The sequence below is a fragment of the Oncorhynchus mykiss genome, unplaced genomic scaffold (genome assembly GCF_013265735.2).
Source record: "Oncorhynchus mykiss isolate Arlee unplaced genomic scaffold, USDA_OmykA_1.1 un_scaffold_587, whole genome shotgun sequence".
NCBI lineage: Eukaryota > Metazoa > Chordata > Actinopteri > Salmoniformes > Salmonidae > Oncorhynchus > Oncorhynchus mykiss.
The window spans coordinates 46,943-70,502 of record NW_023494034.1 but is presented as its reverse complement, the minus strand read 5'-3'; the positions used below and the strand labels follow the sequence as shown (position 1 = coordinate 70,502).

Genomic DNA, 23,560 nt, shown 5'->3' with positions numbered 1-23,560 from the left:
GTCATTTCTGCAGCATTGAAGGTACCCAAGAACACAGTGGCTTCCATCACTCTTAAATGGAAGAAGTTTTGAACCACCAAGCCTCTTCCAAGAGCCGCTGCACACAATAATTCCCGGCTTCTCAAGCCTTATTGTTTAATTAATTGACTAAGTAATTTCTGATTTCATTAGGTTCTGAGAGCGATAAATGTCCCACCCAGCCAAAGTCAGTCACACCCTTAGTTTTCCAATCATTCGGTTTCCGTAGTGTAGTGGTTATCACGTTCGCCTCACACGCGAAAGGTCCCCGGTTCGAGACCGGGCGGAAACACATCTTAACAGATTGGTCCTTCGCACTTCTCAGTATTTGCTATTCAGACTTTAGTTTCAGTAGTGTATTGGTTATCACGTTCGCCTCACACGCGAAAGTCAGTCACACCCTTAGTTTTCCAATCATTCGGTTTCCGTAGTGTAGTGGTTATCACATTCGCCTCACACGCGAAAGGTCCCCGGTTCGAAACCGGGTGGAAACATTTTGTAATATTCAATATTTCCCAATGCCCAGAGGCTAGCATTTGGTTTGAAACAGTTGAGGTTTGTCTAAACCTTGCTGTCTACCTCTCCGACCAGGGGATCAATGTTGCCGTTTTTTTGGGGACCTCCACCATGCGATCTGTATGAATGTGACCAGACTGACAGCTTCTCTGAGCCAGGCAAATTCATTTATCAGGGTCATTGTAATGGATATATCCAAAGAAATGGCAATATAATCCAAGGTAAAACAAACAAAAATGTAGATAGTTTTCTGTCATTTCAGCTGCTTGATGTGATTGTGTGATAGATTTAGTTGGCTGGCTAGCAAAGGAAAAGAAGCTAGCCTGCATAGGTACAGTGCATTCGGAAAGTTTTCAGACCCCTTACTTTTTTCCACATTTTGTTACGTTACAGCCTTATACTAAAATGGATGAAATAAAATAAAATCTATCTACACACAATACCACATAATGACAAAGCGATAGCATATAGTTTTTATTAATGAAAAAAATATTTTAAAAATACCTTATTTACATACATTTTCAGACCCTTTGCTATGAGACTGGAAATTGAGCTCAGGTCCATCCTGTTTCCATTGATCATCCTTGAGATGTTTCTTCAACTTGATTGGAGTCCACCTGTGGTAAATTCAAATGATTGGTCATTTCTGCAGCATTGAAGGTACCCAAGAACACAGTGGCTTCCATCACTCTTAAATAGAAGAAGTTTGGAACCACCAAGCCTCTTCCAAGTTCCGGCTGCACACGATAATTCCCGGCTTCTCATGTCTACCTCACATAATATCCCAAATTGAGTTCCACAGAAAGAGCCATAATACCCATTAAATATTTTAAAAATACCTTATTTACGTAAGTTTTCAGACCCTTTGCTATGAGGCTGGAAATTGAGCTCAGGTCCATCCTGTTTCCATTGATCATCCTTGAGATGTTTCTTCAACTTGATTGGAGTCCACCTGTGGTAAATTCAAATGATTGGTCATTTCTGCAGCATTGAAGGTACCCAAGAACACAGTGGCTTCCATCACTCTTAAATGGAAGAAGTTTTGAACCACCAAGCCTCTTCCAAGAGCCGCTGCACACAATAATTCCCGGCTTCTCAAGCCTTATTGTTTAATTAATTGACTAAGTGATTTCTGATTTCATTAGGTTCTGAGAGCGATAAATGTCCCACCCAGCCAACGTCAGTTACACCCTTAGTTTTCCAATCATTCGGTTTCCGTAGTGTAGTGGTTATCACGTTCGCCTCACACGCGAAAGGTCCCCGGTTCGAGACCGGGCGGAAACACATCTTAACAGATTGGTCCTTCGCACTTCTCAGTATTTGCTATTCAGACTTTAGTTTCAGTAGTGTATTGGTTATCACGTTCGCCTCACACGCGAAAGTCAGTCACACCCTTAGTTTTCCAATCATTCGGTTTCCGTAGTGTAGTGGTTATCACGTTTCCCTCACACGCGAAAGGTCCCCGGTTCGAAACCGGGTGGAAACATTTTGTAATATTCAATATTTCCCAATGCCCAGAGGCTAGCATTTGGTTTGAAACAGTTGAGGTTTGTCTAAACCTTGCTGTCTACCTCTCCGACCAGTGGATCAATGTTGCCGTTTTTTTGGGGACCTCCACCATGCGATCTGTATGAATGTGACCAGACTGACAGCTTCTCTGAGCCAGGCAAATTCATTTATCAGGGTCATTGTAATGGATATATCCAAAGAAATGGCAATATAATCCAAGGTAAAACAAACAAAAATGTAGATAGTTTTCTGTCATTTCAGCTGCTTGATGTGATTGTGTGATAGATTTAGTTGGCTGGCTAGCAAAGGAAAAGAAGCTAGCCTGCATAGGTACAGTGCATTCGGAAAGTTTTCAGACCCCTTACTTTTTTCCACATTTTGTTACGTTACAGCCTTATACTAAAATGGATGAAATAAAATAAAATCTATCTACACACAATACCACATAATGACAAAGCGATAGCATATAGTTTTTATTAATGAAAAAAATATTTTAAAAATACCTTATTTACATACATTTTCAGACCCTTTGCTATGAGACTGGAAATTGAGCTCAGGTCCATCCTGTTTCCATTGATCATCCTTGAGATGTTTCTTCAACTTGATTGGAGTCCACCTGTGGTAAATTCAAATGATTGGTCATTTCTGCAGCATTGAAGGTACCCAAGAACACAGTGGCTTCCATCACTCTTAAATAGAAGAAGTTTGGAAGCACCAAGCCTCTTCCAAGTTCCGGCTGCACACGATAATTCCCGGCTTCTCATGTCTACCTCACATAATATCCCAAATTGAGTTCCACAGAAAGAGCCATAATACCCATTAAATATTTTAAAAATACCTTATTTACATACGTTTTCAGACCCTTTGCTATGAGGCTGGAAATTGAGCTCAGGTCCATCCTGTTTCCATTGATCATCCTTGAGATGTTTCTTCAACTTGATTGGAGTCCACCTGTGGTAAATTCAAATGATTGGTCATTTCTGCAGCATTGAAGGTACCCAAGAACACAGTGGCTTCCATCACTCTTAAATGGAAGAAGTTTTGAACCACCAAGCCTCTTCCAAGAGCCGCTGCACACAATAATTCCCGGCTTCTCAAGCCTTATTGTTTAATTAATTGACTAAGTAATTTCTGATTTCAATAGGTTCTGAGAGCGATCAATGTCCCACCCAGCCAAAGTCAGCCACACCCTTAGTATTCCACTCATTGGGTTTCCGTAGTGTAGTGGTTATCACGTTCGCCTAACATGCGGAAGGTCCCCGGTTCGAGACTGGGCGGAAACACATTTTAACAAATTGGTCCTTCGCACTTCTCAGTATTTGCTGTTCAGACTTTAGTTTCAGTAGTGTATTGGTTATCACGTTCGCCTCACATGCGAAAGTCAGTCACACCCTTAGTTTTCCAATCATTCAGTTTCCGTAGTGTAGTGGTTATCACGTTCGCCTTTCACGCGAAAGGTCCCCGGTTCGAGACCGGGCGGAAACACATTTTAACAAATTAGTATTTGCTATTCAGACTTTAGTTTCAGTAGTGTATTGGTTATCACGTTCGCCTCACACGCGAAAGTCAGTGACACCCTTAGTTTTCCAATCATTCGGTTTCCGTAGTGTAGTGGTTATCACGTTCGCCTCACACGCGAAAGGTCCCCGGTTTGAAACCGGGCGGAAACATTTTGTAATATTCAATATTTCCCAATGCCCAGAGGCTAGCATTTGGTTTGAAACAGTTGAGGTTTGTCTAAACCTTGCTGTCTACCTCTCCGACCTGTGGATCAATGTTGCCGTTTTTTTGGGGACCTCCACCATGAGATCTGTATGAATGTGACCAGACTGACAGCTTCTCTGAGCCAGGCAAATTCATTTATCAGAGTCATTGTAATGGATATATCCAAAGAAATGGCAATATAATCCAAGGTAAAACAAACAAAAATGTAGATCGTTTTCTGTCATTTCAGCTGCTTGATGTGATTGTGTGATAGATTTAGTTGGCTGGCTAGCAAAGGAAAAGAAGCTAGCCAGCATAGGTACAGTGCATTCGGAAAGTTTTCAGACCCCTTACATTTTTCCACATTTTGTTACGTTACAGCCTTATACTAAAATGGATGAAATAAAATAAAATCTATCTACACACAATACCACATAATGACAAAGCGATAACATATCGTTTTTATTAATGAAAAAAATATTTTAAAAATACCTTATTTACATACATTTTCAGACCCTTTGCTATGAGGCTGGAAATTGAGCTCAGGTCCATCCTGTTTCCATTGATCATCCTTGAGATGTTTCTTCAACTTGATTGGAGTCCACCTGTGGTAAATTCAAATGATTGGTCATTTCTGCAGCATTGAAGGTACCCAAGAACACAGTGGCTTCCATCACTCTTAAATAGAAGAAGTTTGGAACCACCAAGCCTCTTCCAAGTTCCGGCTGCACACGATAATTCCCGGCTTCTCATGTCTACCTCACATAATATCCCAAATTGAGTACCACAGAAAGAGCCATAATACCCATTAAATATTTTAAAAATACCTTATTTACGTACGTTTTCAGACCCTTTGCTATGAGGCTGGAAATTGAGCTCAGGTCCATCCTGATTCCATTGATCATCCTTGAGATGTTTCTTCAACTTGATTGGAGTCCACCTGTGGTAAATTCAAATGGTCATTTCTGCAGCATTGAAGGTAACCAAGAACACAGTGGCTTCCATCACTCTTAAATGGAAGAAGTTTTGAACCACCAAGCCTCTTCCAAGAGCCGCTGCACACAATAATTCCCGGCTTCTCAAGCCTTATTGTTTAATTAATTGGCTAAGTAATTTCTGATTTCATTAGGTTCTGAGAGCGATAAATATCCCACCCAGCCAAAGTCAGCCACACCCTTAGTATTCCACTCATTGGGTTTCCGTAGTGTAGTGGTTATCACGTTCGCCTAACACGCGAAAGGTCCTCGGTTTGAGACTGGGTGGAAAACATTTTAACAAATTGGTCCTTCGCACTTCTCAGTATTTCCTATTCAGACTTTAGTTTCAGTAGTGTATTGGTTATCACGTTCGCCTCACACGCGAAAGTCAGTCACACCCTTATTTTTGTAATCGTTCGGCTTCCGTAGTGTAGTGGTTATCACGTTCGCCTCACACGCGAAAGGTCCCCGGTTCGAAACTGGGCGGAAACATTTTGTAATATTCAATATTTCCCAATGCCCAGAGGCTAGCATTTGGTTTGAAACAGTTGAGGTTTGTCTAAACCTTGCTGTCTACCTCTCCGACCTGTGGATCAATGTTGCCGTTTTTTTGGGGACCTCCTCCATGCGATCTGTATGAATGTGACCAGACTGACAGCTTCTCTGAGCCAGGCAAATTCATTTATCAGGGTCATTGTAATGGATATATCCAAAGAAATGGCAATATAATCCAAGGTAAAACAAAATAAAATGTAGATCGTTTTCTGTCATTTCAGCTGCTTGATGTGATTGTGTGATAGATTTAGTTGGCTGGCTAGCAAAGGAAAAGAAGCTAGCCTGCATAGGTACAGTGCATTCGGAAAGTTTTCAGACCCCTTACTTTTTTCCACATTTTGTTACGTTACAGCCTTATACTAAAATGGATGAAATAAAATAAAATCTATCTACACACAATACCACATAATGACAAAGCGATAACATATAGTTTTTATTAATGAAAAAAATATTTTAAAAATACCTTATTTACATACATTTTCAGACCCTTTGCTATGAGGCTGGAAATTGAGCTCAGGTCCATCCTGTTTCCATTGATCATCCTTGAGATGTTTCTTCAACTTGATTGGAGTCCACCTGTGGTAAATTCAAATGATTGGTCATTTCTGCAGCATTGAAGGTACCCAAGAACACAGTGGCTTCCATCACTCTTAAATAGAAGAAGTTTGGAACCACCAAGCCTCTTCCAAGTTCCGGCTGCACACGATAATTCCCGGCTTCTCATGTCTACCTCACATAATATCCCAAATTGAGTACCACAGAAAGAGCCATAATACCCATTAAATATTTTAAAAATACCTTATTTACGTACGTTTTCAGACCCTTTGCTATGAGGCTGGAAATTGAGCTCAGGTCCATCCTGTTTTCATTGATCATCCTTGAGATGTTTCTTCAACTTGATTGGAGTCCACCTGTGGTAAATTCAAATGATTGGTCATTTCTGCAGCATTGAAGGTAACCAAGAACACAGTGGCTTCCATCACTCTTAAATGGAAGAAGTTTTGAACCACCAAGCCTCTTCCAAGAGCCGCTGCACACAATAATTCCCGGCTTCTCAAGCCTTATTGTTTAATTAATTGGCTAAGTAATTTCTGATTTCATTAGGTTCTGAGAGCGATAAATATCCCACCCAGCCAAAGTCAGCCACACCCTTAGTATTCCACTCATTGGGTTTCCGTAGTGTAGTGGTTATCACGTTCGCCTAACACGCGAAAGGTCCTCGGTTTGAGACTGGGTGGAAAACATTTTAACAAATTGGTCCTTCGCACTTCTCAGTATTTCCTATTCAGACTTTAGTTTCAGTAGTGTATTGGTTATCACGTTCGCCTCACACGCGAAAGTCAGTCACACCCTTATTTTTGTAATCGTTCGGCTTCCGTAGTGTAGTGGTTATCACGTTCGCCTCACACGCGAAAGGTCCCCGGTTCGAAACTGGGCGGAAACATTTTGTAATATTCAATATTTCCCAATGCCCAGAGGCTAGCATTTGGTTTGAAACAGTTGAGGTTTGTCTAAACCTTGCTGTCTACCTCTCCGACCTGTGGATCAATGTTGCCGTTTTTTTGGGGACCTCCTCCATGCGATCTGTATGAATGTGACCAGACTGACAGCTTCTCTGAGCCAGGCAAATTCATTTATCAGGGTCATTGTAATGGATATATCCAAAGAAATGGCAATATAATCCAAGGTAAAACAAAATAAAATGTAGATCGTTTTCTGTCATTTCAGCTGCTTGATGTGATTGTGTGATAGATTTAGTTGGCTGGCTAGCAAAGGAAAAGAAGCTAGCCTGCATAGGTACAGTGCATTCGGAAAGTTTTCAGACCCCTTACTTTTTTCCACATTTTGTTACGTTACAGCCTTATACTAAAATGGATGAAATAAAATAAAATCTATCTACACACAATACCACATAATGACAAAGCGATAACATATAGTTTTTATTAATGAAAAAAATATTTTAAAAATACCTTATTTACATACATTTTCAGACCCTTTGCTATGAGGCTGGAAATTGAGCTCAGGTCCATCCTGTTTCCATTGATCATCCTTGAGATGTTTCTTCAACTTGATTGGAGTCCACCTGTGGTAAATTCAAATGATTGGTCATTTCTGCAGCATTGAAGGTACCCAAGAACACAGTGGCTTCCATCACTCTTAAATAGAAGAAGTTTGGAACCACCAAGCCTCTTCCAAGTTCCGGCTGCACACGATAATTCCCGGCTTCTCATGTCTACCTCACATAATATCCCAAATTGAGTACCACAGAAAGAGCCATAATACCCATTAAATATTTTAAAAATACCTTATTTACGTACGTTTTCAGACCCTTTGCTATGAGGCTGGAAATTGAGCTCAGGTCCATCCTGTTTTCATTGATCATCCTTGAGATGTTTCTTCAACTTGATTGGAGTCCACCTGTGGTAAATTCAAATGATTGGTCATTTCTGCAGCATTGAAGGTACCCAAGAACACAGTGGCTTCCATCACTCTTAAATGGAAGAAGTTTTGAACCACCAAGCCTCTTCCAAGAGCCGCTGCACACAATAATTCCCAGCTTCTCAAGCCTTATTGTTTAATTAATTGACTAAGTAATTTCTGATTTCATTAGGTTCTGAGAGCGATAAATGTCCCACCCAGCCAAAGTCAGCCACACCCTTAGTATTCCACTCATTGGGTTTCTGTAGTGTAGTGATTATCACGTTCGCCTAACACGCGAAAGTTCCCTGGTTCGAGACCGGGTGGAAACACATTTTAACAAATTGGTCCTTCGCACTTCTCAGTATTTGCTATTCAGACTTTAGTTTCAGTAGTATGTTGGTTATCACGTTCGCCTCACACGCGAAAGTCAGTCACACCCTTAGTTTTCCAATCATTCGGTTTCAGTAGTGTAGTGGTTATCACGTTTGTCTCACACGCGAAAGGTCCCCGGTTTGAAACTGGGCGGAAACATTTTGTAATATTCAATATTTCCCAATGCCCAGAGGCTAGCATTTGGTTTGAAACAGTTGAGGTTTGTCTAAACCTTGCTGTCTACCTCTCCGACCTGTGGATCAATGTTGCCGTTTTTTTGGGGACCTCCACCATGCGATCTGTATGACTGTGACCAGACTGACAGCTTCTCTGAGCCAGGCAAATTCATTTATCAGGGTCATTGTAATGGATATATCCAAAGAAATGGCAATATAATCCAAGGTAAAACAAACAAAACTGTAGATCGTTTTCTGTCATTTCAGCTGCTTGATGTGATTGTGTGATAGATTTAGTTGGCTGGCTAGCAAAGGAAAAGAAGCTAGCCTGCATAGGTACAGTGCATTCGGAAAGTTTTCAGACCCCTTACTTTTTTCCACATTTTGTTTCGTTACAGCCTTATACTAAAATGGATGAAAGAAAATAAAATCTATCTACACACAATACCACATAATGACAAAGCGATAACATATAGTTTTTATTAATGAAAAAAATATTTTAAAAATACCTTATTTACATACATTTTCAGACCCTTTGCTATGAGGCTGGAAATTGAGCTCAGGTCCATCCTGTTTCCATTGATCATCCTTGAGATGTTTCTTCAACTTGATTGGAGTCCACCTGTGGTAAATTCAAATGATTGGTCATTTCTGCAGCATTGAAGGTACCCAAGAACACAGTGGCTTCCATCACTCTTAAATGGAAGAAGTTTTGAACCACCAAGCCTCTTCCAAGAGCCGCTGCACACAATAATGCCCGGATTCTCAAGCCTTATTGTTTAATTAATTGACTAAGTAATTTCTGATTTCATTAGGTTCTGAGAGCGATAAATGTCCCACCCAGCCAAAGTCAGCCACACCCTTACTATTCCACTCATTGGGTTTCTGTAGTGTAGTGGTTATCACGTTCGCCTAACACGTGAAAGGTCCCCGGTTCGAGACCGGGCGGAAACACATTTTAACAAATTGGTCCTTCGCACTTCTCAGTATTTGCTATTCAGACTTTAGTTTCAGTAGTGTATTGGTTTTCACATTCGCCTCACACGTGAAAGGTCCCCGGTTCGAAACCGGCCGGAAACATTTTGTAATATTCAATATTTCCCAATGCCCAGAGGCTAGCATTTGGTTTGAAACAGTTGAGGTTTGTCTAAACCTTGCTGTCTACTTCTCCGACCTGTGGATCAATGTTGCCGTTTTTTTGGGGACCTCCACCATGCGATCTGTATGAATGTGACCAGACTGACAGCTTCTCTGAGCCAGGCAAATTCATTTATCAGGGTCATTGTAATGGATATATCCAAAGAAATGGCAATATAATCCAAGGTAAAACAAACAAAAATGTAGATCGTTTTCTGTCATTTCAGCTGCTTGATGTGATTGTGTGATAGATTTAGTTGGCTGGCTAGCAAAGGAAAATAAGCTAGCCTGCATAGGTACAGTGCATTGGGAAAGTTTTCAGACCCCTTACTTTTTTCCACATTTTGTTTCGTTACAGCCTTATACTAAAATGGATGAAATAAAATAAAATCTATCTACACACAATACCACATAATGACAAAGCGATAACATATAGTTTTTATTAATGAAAAAAATATTTTAAAAATACCTTATTTACATACATTTTCAGACCCTTTGCTATGAGGCTGGAAATTGAGCTCAGGTCCATCCTGTTTCCATTGATCATCCTTGAGATGTTTCTTCAACTTGATTGGAGTCCACCTGTGGTAAATTCAAATGATTGGTCATTTCTGCAGCATTGAAGGTACCCAAGAACACAGTGGCTTCCATCACTCTTAAATAGAAGAAGTTTGGAACCACCAAGCCTCTTCCAAGTTCCGGCTGCACACGATAATTCCCGGCTTCTCATGTCTACCTCACATAATATCCCAAATTGAGTACCACAGAAAGAGCCATAATACCCATTAAATATTTTAAAAATAACTTATTTACGTACGTTTTCAGACCCTTTGCTATGAGGCTGGAAATTGAGCTCAGGTCCATCCTGTTTCCATTGATCATCCTTGAGATGTTTCTTCAACTTGATTGGAGTCCACCTGTGGTAAATTCAAATGATTGGTCATTTCTGCAGCATTGAAGGTACCCAAGAACACAGTGGCTTCCATCACTCTTAAATGGAAGAAGTTTTGAACCACCAAGCCTCGTCCAAGAGCCGCTGCACACAATAATTCCCGGCTTCTCAAGCCTTATTGTTTAATTAATTGACTAAGTAATTTCTGATTTCATTAGGTTCTGAGAGCGATAAATGTCCCACCCAGCCCAAGTCAGCCACACCCTTAGTTTTCCAGTCATTGGGTTTCTGTAGTGTAGTGGTTATCACGTTCGCCTAACACGCGAAAGGTCCCCGGTTCGAGACCGGGCGGAAACACATTTTAACAAATTGGTCCTTCGCACTTCTCAGTATTTGCTATTCAGACTTTAGTTTCAGTAGTGTATTAGTTATCACGTTCGCCTCACACGCGAAAGTCAGTCACACCCTTAGTTTTCCAATAATTCGGTTTCCGTAGTGTAGTGGTTATCACGTTTACCTCACACACGAAAGGTCCCCGGTTCGAAACCGGGCAGAAACATTTTGTAATATTCAATATTTCCCAATGCCCAGAGGCTAGCATTTGGTTTGAAACAGTTGAGGTTTGTCTAAACCTTGCTGTCTACCTCTCCGACCTGTGGATCAATGTTGCCATTTTTTTGGGGACCTCCACCATGCGATCTGTATGACTGTGACCAGACTGACAGCTTCTCTGAGCCAGGCAAATTCATTTATCAGGGTCATTGTAATGGATATATCCAAAGAAATGGCAATATAATCCAAGGTAAAACAAACAAAAATGTAGATCGTTTTCTGTCATTTCAGCTGCTTGATGTGATTGTGTGATAGATTTAGTTGGCTGGCTAGCAAAGGAAAAGAAGCTAGCCTGCATAGGTACAGTGCATTGGGAAAGTTTTCAGACCCCTTACTTTTTTCCACATTTTGTTTCGTTACAGCCTTATACTAAAATGGATGAAATAAAATAAAATCTATCTACACACAATACCACATAATGACAAAGCGATAACATATAGTTTTTATTAATGAAAAAAATATTTTAAAAATACCTTATTTACATACATTTTCAGACCCTTTGCTATGAGGCTGGAAATTGAGCTCAGGTCCATCCTGTTTCCATTGATCATCCTTGAGATGTTTCTTCAACTTGATTGGAGTCCACCTGTGGTAAATTCAAATGATTGGTCATTTCTGCAGCATTGAAGGTACCCAAGAACACAGTGGCTTCCATCACTCTTAAATGGAAGAAGTTTTGAACCACCAAGCCTCTTCCAAGAGCCGCTGCACACAATAATTCCCGGATTCTCAAGCCTTATTGTTTAATTAATTGACTAAGTAATTTCTGATTTCATTAGGTTCTGAGAGCGATAAATGTCCCACCCAGCCAAAGTCAGCCACACCCTTACTATTCCACTAATTGGGTTTCTGTAGTGTAGTGGTTATCACGTTCGCCTAACACGTGAAAGGTCCCCGGTTCGAGACCGGGCGGAAACACATTTTAACAAATTGGTCCTTCGCACTTCTCAGTATTTGCTATTCAGACTTTAGTTTCAGTAGTGTATTGGTTTTCACATTCGCCTCACACGTGAAAGGTCCCCGGTTCGAAACCGGCCGGAAACATTTTGTAATATTCAATATTTCCCAATGCCCAGAGGCTAGCATTTGGTTTGAAACAGTTGAGGTTTGTCTAAACCTTGCTGTCTACTTCTCCGACCTGTGGATCAATGTTGCCGTTTTTTTGGGGACCTCCACCATGCGATCTGTATGAATGTGACCAGACTGACAGCTTCTCTGAGCCAGGCAAATTCATTTATCAGGGTCATTGTAATGGATATATCCAAAGAAATGGCAATATAATCCAAGGTAAAACAAACAAAAATGTAGATCGTTTTCTGTCATTTCAGCTGCTTGATGTGATTGTGTGATAGATTTAGTTGGCTGGCTAGCAAAGGAAAATAAGCTAGCCTGCATAGGTACAGTGCATTGGGAAAGTTTTCAGACCCCTTACTTTTTTCCACATTTTGTTTCGTTACAGCCTTATACTAAAATGGATGAAATAAAATAAAATCTATCTACACACAATACCACATAATGACAAAGCGATAACATATAGTTTTTATTAATGAAAAAAATATTTTAAAAATACCTTATTTACATACATTTTCAGACCCTTTGCTATGAGGCTGGAAATTGAGCTCAGGTCCATCCTGTTTCCATTGATCATCCTTGAGATGTTTCTTCAACTTGATTGGAGTCCACCTGTGGTAAATTCAAATGATTGGTCATTTCTGCAGCATTGAAGGTACCCAAGAACACAGTGGCTTCCATCACTCTTAAATAGAAGAAGTTTGGAACCACCAAGCCTCTTCCAAGTTCCGGCTGCACACGATAATTCCCGGCTTCTCATGTCTACCTCACATAATATCCCAAATTGAGTACCTCAGAAAGAGCCATAATACCCATTAAATATTTTAAAAATACCTTATTTACGTACGTTTTCAGACCCTTTGCTATGAGGCTGGAAATTGAGCTCAGGTCCATCCTGTTTCCATTGATCATCCTTGAGATGTTTCTTCAACTTGATTGGAGTCCACCTGTGGTAAATTCAAATGATTGGTCATTTCTGCAGCATTGAAGGTACCCAAGAACACAGTGGCTTCCATCACTCTTAAATGGAAGAAGTTTTGAACCACCAAGCCTCGGCCAAGAGCCGCTGCACACAATAATTCCCGGCTTCTCAAGCCTTATTGTTTAATTAATTGACTAAGTAATTTCTGATTTCATTAGGTTCTGAGAGCGATAAATGTCCCACCCAGCCCAAGTCAGCCACACCCTTAGTTTTCCAGTCATTGGGTTTCTGTAGTGTAGTGGTTATCACGTTCGCCTAACACGCGAAAGGTCCCCGGTTCGAGACCGGGCGGAAACACATTTTAACAAATTGGTCCTTCGCACTTCTCAGTATTTGCTATTCAGACTTTAGTTTCAGTAGTGTATTAGTTATCACGTTCGCCTCACACGCGAAAGTCAGTCACACCCTTAGTTTTCCAATAATTTGGTTTCCGTAGTGTAGTGGTTATCACGTTTACCTCACACGCGAAAGGTCCCCGGTTCGAAACCGGGCAGAAAAATTTTGTAATATTCAATATTTCCCAATGCCCAGAGGCTAGCATTTGGTTTGAAACAGTTGAGGTTTGTCTAAACCTTGCTGTCTACCTCTCCGACCTGTGGATCAATGTTGCCGTTTTTTTGGGGACCTCCACCATGCGATCTGTATGACTGTGACCAGACTGACAGCTTCTCTGAGCCAGGCAAATTCATTTATCAGGGTCATTGTAATGGATATATCCAAAGAAATGGCAATATAATCCAAGGTAAAACAAACAAAAATGTAGATCGTTTTCTGTCATTTCAGCTGCTTGATGTGATTGTGTGATAGATTTAGTTGGCTGGCTAGCAAAGGAAAAGAAGCTAGCCTGCATAGGTACAGTGCATTGGGAAAGTTTTCAGACCCCTTACTTTTTTCCACATTTTGTTTCGTTACAGCCTTATACTAAAATGGATGAAATAAAATAAAATCTATCTACACACAATACCACATAATGACAAAGCGATAACATATAGTTTTTATTAATGAAAAAAATATTTTAAAAATACCTTATTTACATACATTTTCAGACCCTTTGCTATGAGGCTGGAAATTGAGCTCAGGTCCATCCTGTTTCCATTGATCATCCTTGAGATGTTTCTTCAACTTGATTGGAGTCCACCTGTGGTAAATTCAAATGATTGGTCATTTCTGCAGCATTGAAGGTACCCAAGAACACAGTGGCTTCCATCACTCTTAAATGGAAGAAGTTTTGAACCACCAAGCCTCTTCCAAGAGCCGCTGCACACAATAATTCCCGGATTCTCAAGCCTTATTGTTTAATTAATTGACTAAGTAATTTCTGATTTCATTAGGTTCTGAGAGCGATAAATGTCCCACCCAGCCCAAGTCAGCCACACCCTTAGTACTCCACTCATTGGGTTTCTGTAGTGTAGTGGTTATCACGTTCGCCTAACACATGAAAGGTCCCCGGTTAGAGCCCGTCGGAAACACATTTTAACAAATTGGTCCTTCGCACTTCTCAGTATTTGCTATTCAGACTTTAGTTTCAGTAGTGAATTAGTTATCACATTCGCCTCACACGCGAAAGTCAGTCACACCCTTAGTTTTCCAATCATTCGGTTTCCGTAGTGTAGTGGTTATCAAGTTCGCCTCACACGCGAAAGGTCCCCGGTTCGAAACCTGGCGGAAACATTTTGTAATATTCAATATTTCCCAATGCCCAGAGGCTAGCATTTGGTTTGAAACAGTGGAGGTTTGTCTAAACCTTGCTGTCTACCTCTCCGACCTGTGGATCAATGTTGCCGTTTTTTTGGGGACCTCCACCATGCGATCTGTATGAATGTGACCAGACTGACAGCTTCTCTGAGCCAGGCAAATTCATTTATCAGGGTCATTGTAATGGATATATCCAAAGAAATGGCAATATAATCCAAGGTAAAACAAACAAAAATGTAGATCGTTTTCTGTCATTTCAGCTGCTTGATGTGATTGTGTGATAGATTTAGTTGGCTGGCTAGCAAAGGAAAAGAAGCTAGCACTGCATAGGTACAGTGCATTCGGAAAGTTTTCAGACCCCTTACTTTTTTCCACATTTTGTTACGTTACAGCCTTATACTAAAATGGATGAAATAAAATAAAATCTATCTACACACAATACCACATAATGACAAAGCGATAGCACATCGTTTTTATTAATGAAAAAAACATTTTAAAAATACCTTATTTACATACATTTTCAGACCCTTTGCTATGAGGCTGGAAATTGAGCTCAGGTCCATCCTGTTTCCATTGATCATCCTTGAGATGTTTCTTCAACTTGATTGGAGTCCACCTGTGGTAAATTCAAATGATTGGTCATTTCTGCAGCATTGAAGGTACCCAAGAACACAGTGGCTTCCATCACTCTTAAATAGAAGAAGTTTGGAACCACCAAGCCTCTTCCAAGTTCCGGCTGCACACGATAATTCCCGGCTTCTCATGTCTACCTCACATAATATCCCAAATTGAGTACCACAGAAAGAGCCATAATACCCATTAAATATTTTAAAAATACCTTATTTACGTACGTTTTCAGACCCTTTGCTATGAGGCTGGAAATTGAGCTCAGGTCCATCCTGTTTCCATTGATCATCCTTGAGATGTTTCTTCAACTTGATTGGAGTCCACCTGTGGTAAATTCAAATGATTGGTCATTTCTGCAGCATTGAAGGTACCCAAGAACACAGTGGCTTCCATCACTCTTAAATGGAAGAAGTTTTGAACCACCAAGCCTCTTCCAAGAGCCGCTGCACACAATAATTCCCGGCTTCTCAAGCCTTATTGTTTAATTAATTGACTAAGTAATTTCTGATTTCATTAGGTTCTGAGAGCGATAAATGTCCCACCCAGCCCAAGTCAGCCACACCCTTAGTACTCCACTCATTGGGTTTCTGTAGTGTAGTGGTTATCACGTTCGCCTAACACATGAAAGGTCCCCGGTTAGAGCCCGTCGGAAACACATTTTAACAAATTGGTCCTTCGCACTTCTCAGTATTTGCTATTCAGACTTTAGTTTCAGTAGTGAATTAGTTATCACATTCGCCTCACACGCGAAAGTCAGTCACACCCTTAGTTTTCCAATCATTCGGTTTCCGTAGTGTAGTGGTTATCAAGTTCGCCTCACACGCGAAAGGTCCCCGGTTCGAAACCTGGCGGAAACATTTTGTAATATTCAATATTTCCCAATGCCCAGAGGCTAGCATTTGGTTTGAAACAGTGGAGGTTTGTCTAAACCTTGCTGTCTACCTCTCCGACCTGTGGATCAATGTTGCCGTTTTTTTGGGGACCTCCACCATGCGATCTGTATGAATGTGACCAGACTGACAGCTTCTCTGAGCCAGGCAAATTCATTTATCAGGGTCATTGTAATGGATATATCCAAAGAAATGGCAATATAATCCAAGGTAAAACAAACAAAAATGTAGATCGTTTTCTGTCATTTCAGCTGCTTGATGTGATTGTGTGATAGATTTAGTTGGCTGGCTAGCAAAGGAAAAGAAGCTAGCACTGCATAGGTACAGTGCATTCGGAAAGTTTTCAGACCCCTTACTTTTTTCCACATTTTGTTACGTTACAGCCTTATACTAAAATGGATGAAATAAAATAAAATCTATCTACACACAATACCACATAATGACAAAGCGATAGCACATCGTTTTTATTAATGAAAAAAACATTTTAAAAATACCTTATTTACATACATTTTCAGACCCTTTGCTATGAGGCTGGAAATTGAGCTCAGGTCCATCCTGTTTCCATTGATCATCCTTGAGATGTTTCTTCAACTTGATTGGAGTCCACCTGTGGTAAATTCAAATGATTGGTCATTTCTGCAGCATTGAAGGTACCCAAGAACACAGTGGCTTCCATCACTCTTAAATAGAAGAAGTTTGGAACCACCAAGCCTCTTCCAAGTTCCGGCTGCACACGATAATTCCCGGCTTCTCATGTCTACCTCACATAATATCCCAAATTGAGTACCACAGAAAGAGCCATAATACCCATTAAATATTTTAAAAATACCTTATTTACGTACGTTTTCAGACCCTTTGCTATGAGGCTGGAAATTGAGCTCAGGTCCATCCTGTTTCCATTGATCATCCTTGAGATGTTTCTTCAACTTGATTGGAGTCCACCTGTGGTAAATTCAAATGATTGGTCATTTCTGCAGCATTGAAGGTACCCAAGAACACAGTGGCTTCCATCACTCTTAAATGGAAGAAGTTTTGAACCACCAAGCCTCTTCCAAGAGCCGCTGCACACAATAATTCCCGGCTTCTCAAGCCTTATTGTTTAATTAATTGACTAAGTAATTTCTGATTTCATTAGGTTCTGAGAGCGATAAATGTCCCACCCAGCCCAAGTCAGCCACACCCTTAGTACTCCACTCATTGGGTTTCTGTAGTGTAGTGGTTATCACGTTCGCCTAACACACGAAAGGTCCCCGGTTAGAGCCCGTCGGAAACACATTTTAACAAATTGGTCCTTCGCACTTCTCAGTATTTGCTATTCAGACTTTAGTTTCAGTAGTGAATTAGTTATCACATTCGCCTCACACGCGAAAGTCAGTCACACCCTTAGTTTTCCAATCATTCGGTTTCCGTAGTGTAGTGGTTATCATGTTCGCCTCACACGCGAAAGGTCCCTGGTTCGAAACCTGGCGGAAACATTTTGTAATATTCAATATTTCCCAATGCCCAGAGGCTAGCATTTGGTTTGAAACAGTGGAGGTTTGTCTAAACCTTGCTGTCTACCTCTCCGACCTGTGGATCAATGTTGCCGTTTTTTTGGGGACCTCCACCATGCGATCTGTATGAATGTGACCAGACTGACAGCTTCTCTGAGCCAGGCAAATTCATTTATCAGGGTCATTGTAATGGATATATCCAAAGAAATGGCAATATAATCCAAGGTAAAACAAACAAAAATGTAGATCGTTTTCTGTCATTTCAGCTGCTTGATGTGATTGTGTGATAGATTTAGTTGGCTGGCTAGCAAAGGAAAAGAAGCTAGCACTGCATAGGTACAGTGCATTCGGAAAGTTTTCAGACCCCTTACTTTTTTCCACATTTTGTTACGTTACAGCCTTATACTAAAATGGATGAAATAAAATAAAATCTATCTACACACAATACCACATAATGACAAAGCGATAGCACATCGTTTTTATTAATGAAAAAAATATTTTAAAAATACCTTATTTACATACATTTTCAGACCCTTTGCTATGAGGCTGGAAATTGAGCTCAGGTCCATCCTGTTTCCATTGATCATCCTTGAGATGTTTCTTCAACTTGATTGGAGTCCACCTGTGGTAAATTCAAATGATTGGTCATTTCTGCAGCATTGAAGGTACCCAAGAACACAGTGGCTTCCATCACTCTTAAATAGAAGAAGTTTGGAACCACCAAGCCTCTTCCAAGTTCCGGCTGCACACGATAATTCCCGGCTTCTCATGTCTACCTCACATAATATCCCAAATTGAGTACCACAGAAAGAGCCATAATACCCATTAAATATTTTAAAAATACCTTATTTACGTACGTTTTCAGACCCTTTGCTATGAGGCTGGAAATTGAGCTCAGGTCCATCCTGTTTCCATTGGTCATCCTTGAGATGTTTCTTCAACTTGATTGGAGTCCACCTGTGGTAAATTCAAATGATTGGTCATTTCTGCAGCATTGAAGGTACCCAAGAACACAGTGGCTTCCATCACTCTTAAATGGAAGAAGTTTTGAACCACCAAGCCTCTTCCAAGAGCCGCTGCACACAATAATTCCCGGCTTCTCAAGCCTTATTGTTTAATTAATTGACTAAGTAATTTCTGATTTCATTAGGTTCTGAGAGCGATAAATGTCCCACCCAGCCCAAGTCAGCCACACCCTTAGTACTCCACTCATTGGGTTTCTGTAGTGTAGTGGTTATCACGTTCGCCTAACACACGAAAGGTCCCCGGTTAGAGCCCGTCGGAAACACATTTTAACAAATTGGTCCTTCGCACTTCTCAGTATTTGCTATTCAGACTTTAGTTTCAGTAGTGAATTAGTTATCACATTCGCCTCACACGCGAAAGTCAGTCACACCCTCAGTTTTCCAATCATTCGGTTTCCGTAGTGTAGTGGTTATCACGTTCGCCTCACACGCGAAAGGTCCCCGGTTCGAAACCTGGCGGAAACATTTTGTAATATTCAATATTTCCCAATGCCCAGAGGCTAGCATTTGGTTTGAAACAGTGGAGGTTTGTCTAAACCTTGCTGTCTACGTCTCCGACCTGTGGATCAATGTTGCCGTTTTTTTGGGGACCTCCACCATGCGATCTGTATGAATGTGACCAGACTGACAGCTTCTCTGAGCCAGGCAAATTCATTTATCAGGGTCATTGTAATGGATATATCCAAAGAAATGGCAATATAATCCAAGGTAAAACAAACAAAAATGTAGATCGTTTTCTGTCATTTCAGCTGCTTGATGTGATTGTGTGATAGATTTAGTTGGCTGGCTAGCAAAGGAAAAGAAGCTAGCACTGCATAGGTACAGTGCATTCGGAAAGTTTTCAGACCCCTTACTTTTTTCCACATTTTGTTACGTTACAGCCTTATACTAAAATGGATGAAATAAAATAAAATCTATCTACACACAATACCACATAATGACAAAGCGATAGCACATCGTTTTTATTAATGAAAAAAAAATTTTAAAAATACCTTATTTACATACATTTTCAGACCCTTTGCTATGAGGCTGGAAATTGAGCTCAGGTCCATCCTGTTTCCATTGATCATCCTTGAGATGTTTCTTCAACTTGATTGGAGTCCACCTGTGGTAAATTCAAATGATTGGTCATTTCTGCAGCATTGAAGGTACCCAAGAACACAGTGGCTTCCATCACTCTTAAATAGAAGAAGTTTGGAACCACCAAGCCTCTTCCAAGTTCCGGCTGCACACGATAATTCCCGGCTTCTCATGTCTACCTCACATAATATCCCAAATTGAGTACCACAGAAAGAGCCATAATACCCATTAAATATTTTAAAAATACTTTATTTACGTACGTTTTCAGACCCTTTGCTATGAGGCTGGAAATTGAGCTCAGGTCCATCCTGTTTCCATTGGTCATCCTTGAGATGTTTCTTCAACTTGATTGGAGTCCACCTGTGGTAAATTCAAATGATTGGTCATTTCTGCAGCATTGAAGGTACCCAAGAACACAGTGGCTTCCATCACTCTTAAATGGAAGAAGTTTTGAACCACCAAGCCTCTTCCAAGAGCCGCTGCACACAATAATTCCCGGCTTCTCAAGCCTTATTGTTTAATTAATTGACTAAGTAATTTCTGATTTCATTAGGTTCTGAGAGCGATAAATGTCCCACCCAGCCCAAGTCAGCCACACCCTTAGTACTCCAGTCATTGGGTTTCTGTAGTGTAGTGGTTATCACGTTCGCCTAACACACGAAAGGTCCCCGGTTAGAGCCCGTCGGAAACACATTTTAACAAATTGGTCTTTTGCACTTCTCAGTATTTGTTATTCAGACTTTAGTTTCAGTAGTGAATTAGTTATCACATTCGCCTCACACGCGAAAGTCAGTCACACCCTTAGTTTTCCAATCATTCGGTTTCCGTAGTGTAGTGGTTATCACGTTCGCCTCACATGCGAAAGGTCCCCGGTTCGAAACCTGGCGGAAACATTTTGTAATATTCAATATTTCCCAATGCCCAGAGGCTAGCATTTGGTTTGAAACAGTTGAGGTTTGTCTAAACCTTGCTGTCTACCTCTCCGACCTGTGGATCAATGTTGCCGTTTTTTTGGGGACCTCCACCATGCGATCTGTATGAATGTGACCAGACTGACAGCTTCTCTGAGCCAGGCAAATTCATTTATCAGGGTCATTGTAATGGATATATCCAAAGAAATGGCAATATAATCCAAGGTAAAACAAACAAAAATGTAGATCGTTTTCTGTCATTTCAGCTGCTTGATGTGATTGTGTGATAGATTTAGTTGGCTGGCTAGCAAAGGAAAAGAAGCTAGCACTGCATAGGTACAGTGCATTCGGAAAGTTTTCAGACCCCTTACTTTTTTCCACATTTTGTTACGTTACAGCCTTATACTAAAATAGATGATAAAATAAAATCTATCTACACACAATACCACATAATGACAAAGCGATAGCACATCGTTTTTATTAATGAAAAAAATATTTTAAAAATACCTTATTTACATACATTTTCAGACCCTTTGCTATGAGGCTGGAAATTGAGCTCAGGTCCATCCTGTTTCCATTGATCATCCTTGAGATGTTTCTTCAACTTGATTGGAGTCCACCTGTGGTAAATTCAAATGATTGGTCATTTCTGCAGCATTGAAGGTACCCAAGAACACAGTGGCTTCCATCACTCTTAAATAGAAGAAGTTTGGAACCACCAAGCCTCTTCCAAGTTCCGGCTGCACACGATAATTCCCGGCTTCTCATGTCTACCTCACATAATATCCCAAATTGAGTACCACAGAAAGAGCCATAATACCCATTAAATATTTTAAAAATACTTTATTTACGTACGTTTTCAGACCCTTTGCTATGAGGCTGGAAATTGAGCTCAGGTCCATCCTGTTTCCATTGGTCATCCTTGAGATGTTTCTTCAACTTGATTGGAGTCCACCTGTGGTAAATTCAAATGATTGGTCATTTCTGCAGCATTGAAGGTACCCAAGAACACAGTGGCTTCCATCACTCTTAAATGGAAGAAGTTTTGAACCACCAAGCCTCTTCCAAGAGCCGCTGCACACAATAATTCCCGGCTTCTCAAGCCTTATTGTTTAATTAATTGACTAAGTAATTTCTGATTTCATTAGGTTCTGAGAGCGATAAATGTCCCACCCAGCCCAAGTCAGCCACACCCTTAGTACTCCAGTCATTGGGTTTCTGTAGTGTAGTGGTTATCACGTTCGCCTAACACACGAAAGGTCCCCGGTTAGAGCCCGTCGGAAACACATTTTAACAAATTGGTCTTTTGCACTTCTCAGTATTTGCTATTCAGACTTTAGTTTCAGTAGTGAATTAGTTATCACATTCGCCTCACACGCGAAAGTCAGTCACACCCTTAGTTTTCCAATCATTCGGTTTCCGTAGTGTAGTGGTTATCACGTTCGCCTCACATGCGAAAGGTCCCCGGTTCGAAACCTGGCGGAAACATTTTGTAATATTCAATATTTCCCAATGCCCAGAGGCTAGCATTTGGTTTGAAACAGTTGAGGTTTGTCTAAACCTTGCTGTCTACCTCTCCGACCTGTGGATCAATGTTGCCGTTTTTTTGGGGACCTCCACCATGCGATCTGTATGAATGTGACCAGACTGACAGCTTCTCTGAGCCAGGCAAATTCATTTATCAGGGTCATTGTAATGGATATATCCAAAGAAATGGCAATATAATCCAAGGTAAAACAAACAAAAATGTAGATCGTTTTCTGTCATTTCAGCTGCTTGATGTGATTGTGTGATAGATTTAGTTGGCTGGCTAGCAAAGGAAAAGAAGCTAGCACTGCATAGGTACAGTGCATTCGGAAAGTTTTCAGACCCCTTACTTTTTTCCACATTTTGTTACGTTACAGCCTTATACTAAAATGGATGAAATAAAATAAAATCTATCTACACACAATACCACATAATGACAAAGCGATAGCACATCGTTTTTATTAATGAAAACAATATTTTAAAAATACCTTATTTACATACATTTTCAGACCCTTTGCTATGAGGCTGGAAATTGAGCTCAGGTCCATCCTGTTTCCATTGATCATCCTTGAGATGTTTCTTCAACTTGATTGGAGTCCACCTGTGGTAAATTCAAATGATTGGTCATTTCTGCAGCATTGAAGGTACCCAAGAACACAGTGGCTTCCATCACTCTTAAATAGAAGAAGTTTGGAACCACCAAGCCTCTTCCAAGTTCCGGCTGCACACGATAATTCCCGGCTTCTCATGTCTACCTCACATAATATCCCAAATTGAGTACCACAGAAAGAGCCATAATACCCATTAAATATTTTAAAAATACCTTATTTACGTACGTTTTCAGACCCTTTGCTATGAGGCTGGAAATTGAGCTCAGGTCCATCCTGTTTCCATTGATCATCCTTGAGATGTTTCTTCAACTTGATTGGAGTCCACCTGTGGTAAATTCAAATGATTGGTCATTTCTGCAGCATTGAAGGTACCCAAGAACACAGTGGCTTCCATCACTCTTAAATGGAAGAAGTTTTGAACCACCAAGCCTCTTCCAAGAGCCGCTGCACACAATAATTCCCGGCTTCTCAAGCCTTATTGTTTAATTAATTGACTAAGTAATTTCTGATTTCATTAGGTTCTGAGAGCGATAAATGTCCCACCCAGCCAAAGTCAGCCACACCCTTAGTATTCTACTCATTGGGTTTCCGTAGTGTAGTGGTTATCACGTTCGCCTAACACGCGAAAGGTCCCCGGTTCGAGACCGGGCGGAAACACATTTTAACAAATTGGTCCTTCGCACTTCTCAGTATTTGCTATTCAGACTTTAGTTTCAGTAGTGTATTGGTTATCACGTTCGCCTCACACGCGAAAGTCAG

The 23,560-nt window shown here is 40.6% G+C and overlaps 13 non-coding genes across 13 annotated transcripts; all 13 read left to right on the top strand.

The window, feature by feature from the left end:
- Positions 1-237: 237 nt before the first annotated feature.
- On the top strand, positions 238-310 carry trnav-cac. Its single transcript has one exon. It is a non-coding gene; the product is annotated as a tRNA-Val (tRNA).
- Positions 311-439: 129 nt separating this feature from the next.
- On the top strand, positions 440-512 carry trnav-cac. The gene has a single exon. It is a non-coding gene; the product is annotated as a tRNA-Val (tRNA).
- A 1,233-nt stretch (positions 513-1,745) lies between these two features.
- Positions 1,746-1,818, top strand: trnav-cac. The gene has a single exon. It is a non-coding gene; the product is annotated as a tRNA-Val (tRNA).
- A 1,435-nt stretch (positions 1,819-3,253) lies between these two features.
- trnav-aac lies at positions 3,254-3,326 on the top strand. The gene has a single exon. It is a non-coding gene; the product is annotated as a tRNA-Val (tRNA).
- A 129-nt stretch (positions 3,327-3,455) lies between these two features.
- On the top strand, positions 3,456-3,528 carry trnae-uuc. The gene has a single exon. It is a non-coding gene; the product is annotated as a tRNA-Glu (tRNA).
- Positions 3,529-3,640: 112 nt separating this feature from the next.
- trnav-cac lies at positions 3,641-3,713 on the top strand. Its single transcript has one exon. It is a non-coding gene; the product is annotated as a tRNA-Val (tRNA).
- A 4,243-nt stretch (positions 3,714-7,956) lies between these two features.
- trnav-aac lies at positions 7,957-8,029 on the top strand. The gene has a single exon. It is a non-coding gene; the product is annotated as a tRNA-Val (tRNA).
- A 1,100-nt stretch (positions 8,030-9,129) lies between these two features.
- On the top strand, positions 9,130-9,202 carry trnav-aac. Its single transcript has one exon. It is a non-coding gene; the product is annotated as a tRNA-Val (tRNA).
- Positions 9,203-10,561: 1,359 nt separating this feature from the next.
- On the top strand, positions 10,562-10,634 carry trnav-aac. Its single transcript has one exon. It is a non-coding gene; the product is annotated as a tRNA-Val (tRNA).
- Positions 10,635-11,734: 1,100 nt separating this feature from the next.
- On the top strand, positions 11,735-11,807 carry trnav-aac. Its single transcript has one exon. It is a non-coding gene; the product is annotated as a tRNA-Val (tRNA).
- Positions 11,808-13,166: 1,359 nt separating this feature from the next.
- On the top strand, positions 13,167-13,239 carry trnav-aac. The gene has a single exon. It is a non-coding gene; the product is annotated as a tRNA-Val (tRNA).
- Positions 13,240-17,556: 4,317 nt separating this feature from the next.
- On the top strand, positions 17,557-17,629 carry trnav-cac. Its single transcript has one exon. It is a non-coding gene; the product is annotated as a tRNA-Val (tRNA).
- Positions 17,630-23,385: 5,756 nt separating this feature from the next.
- On the top strand, positions 23,386-23,458 carry trnav-aac. The gene has a single exon. It is a non-coding gene; the product is annotated as a tRNA-Val (tRNA).
- Positions 23,459-23,560: the final 102 nt, after the last annotated feature.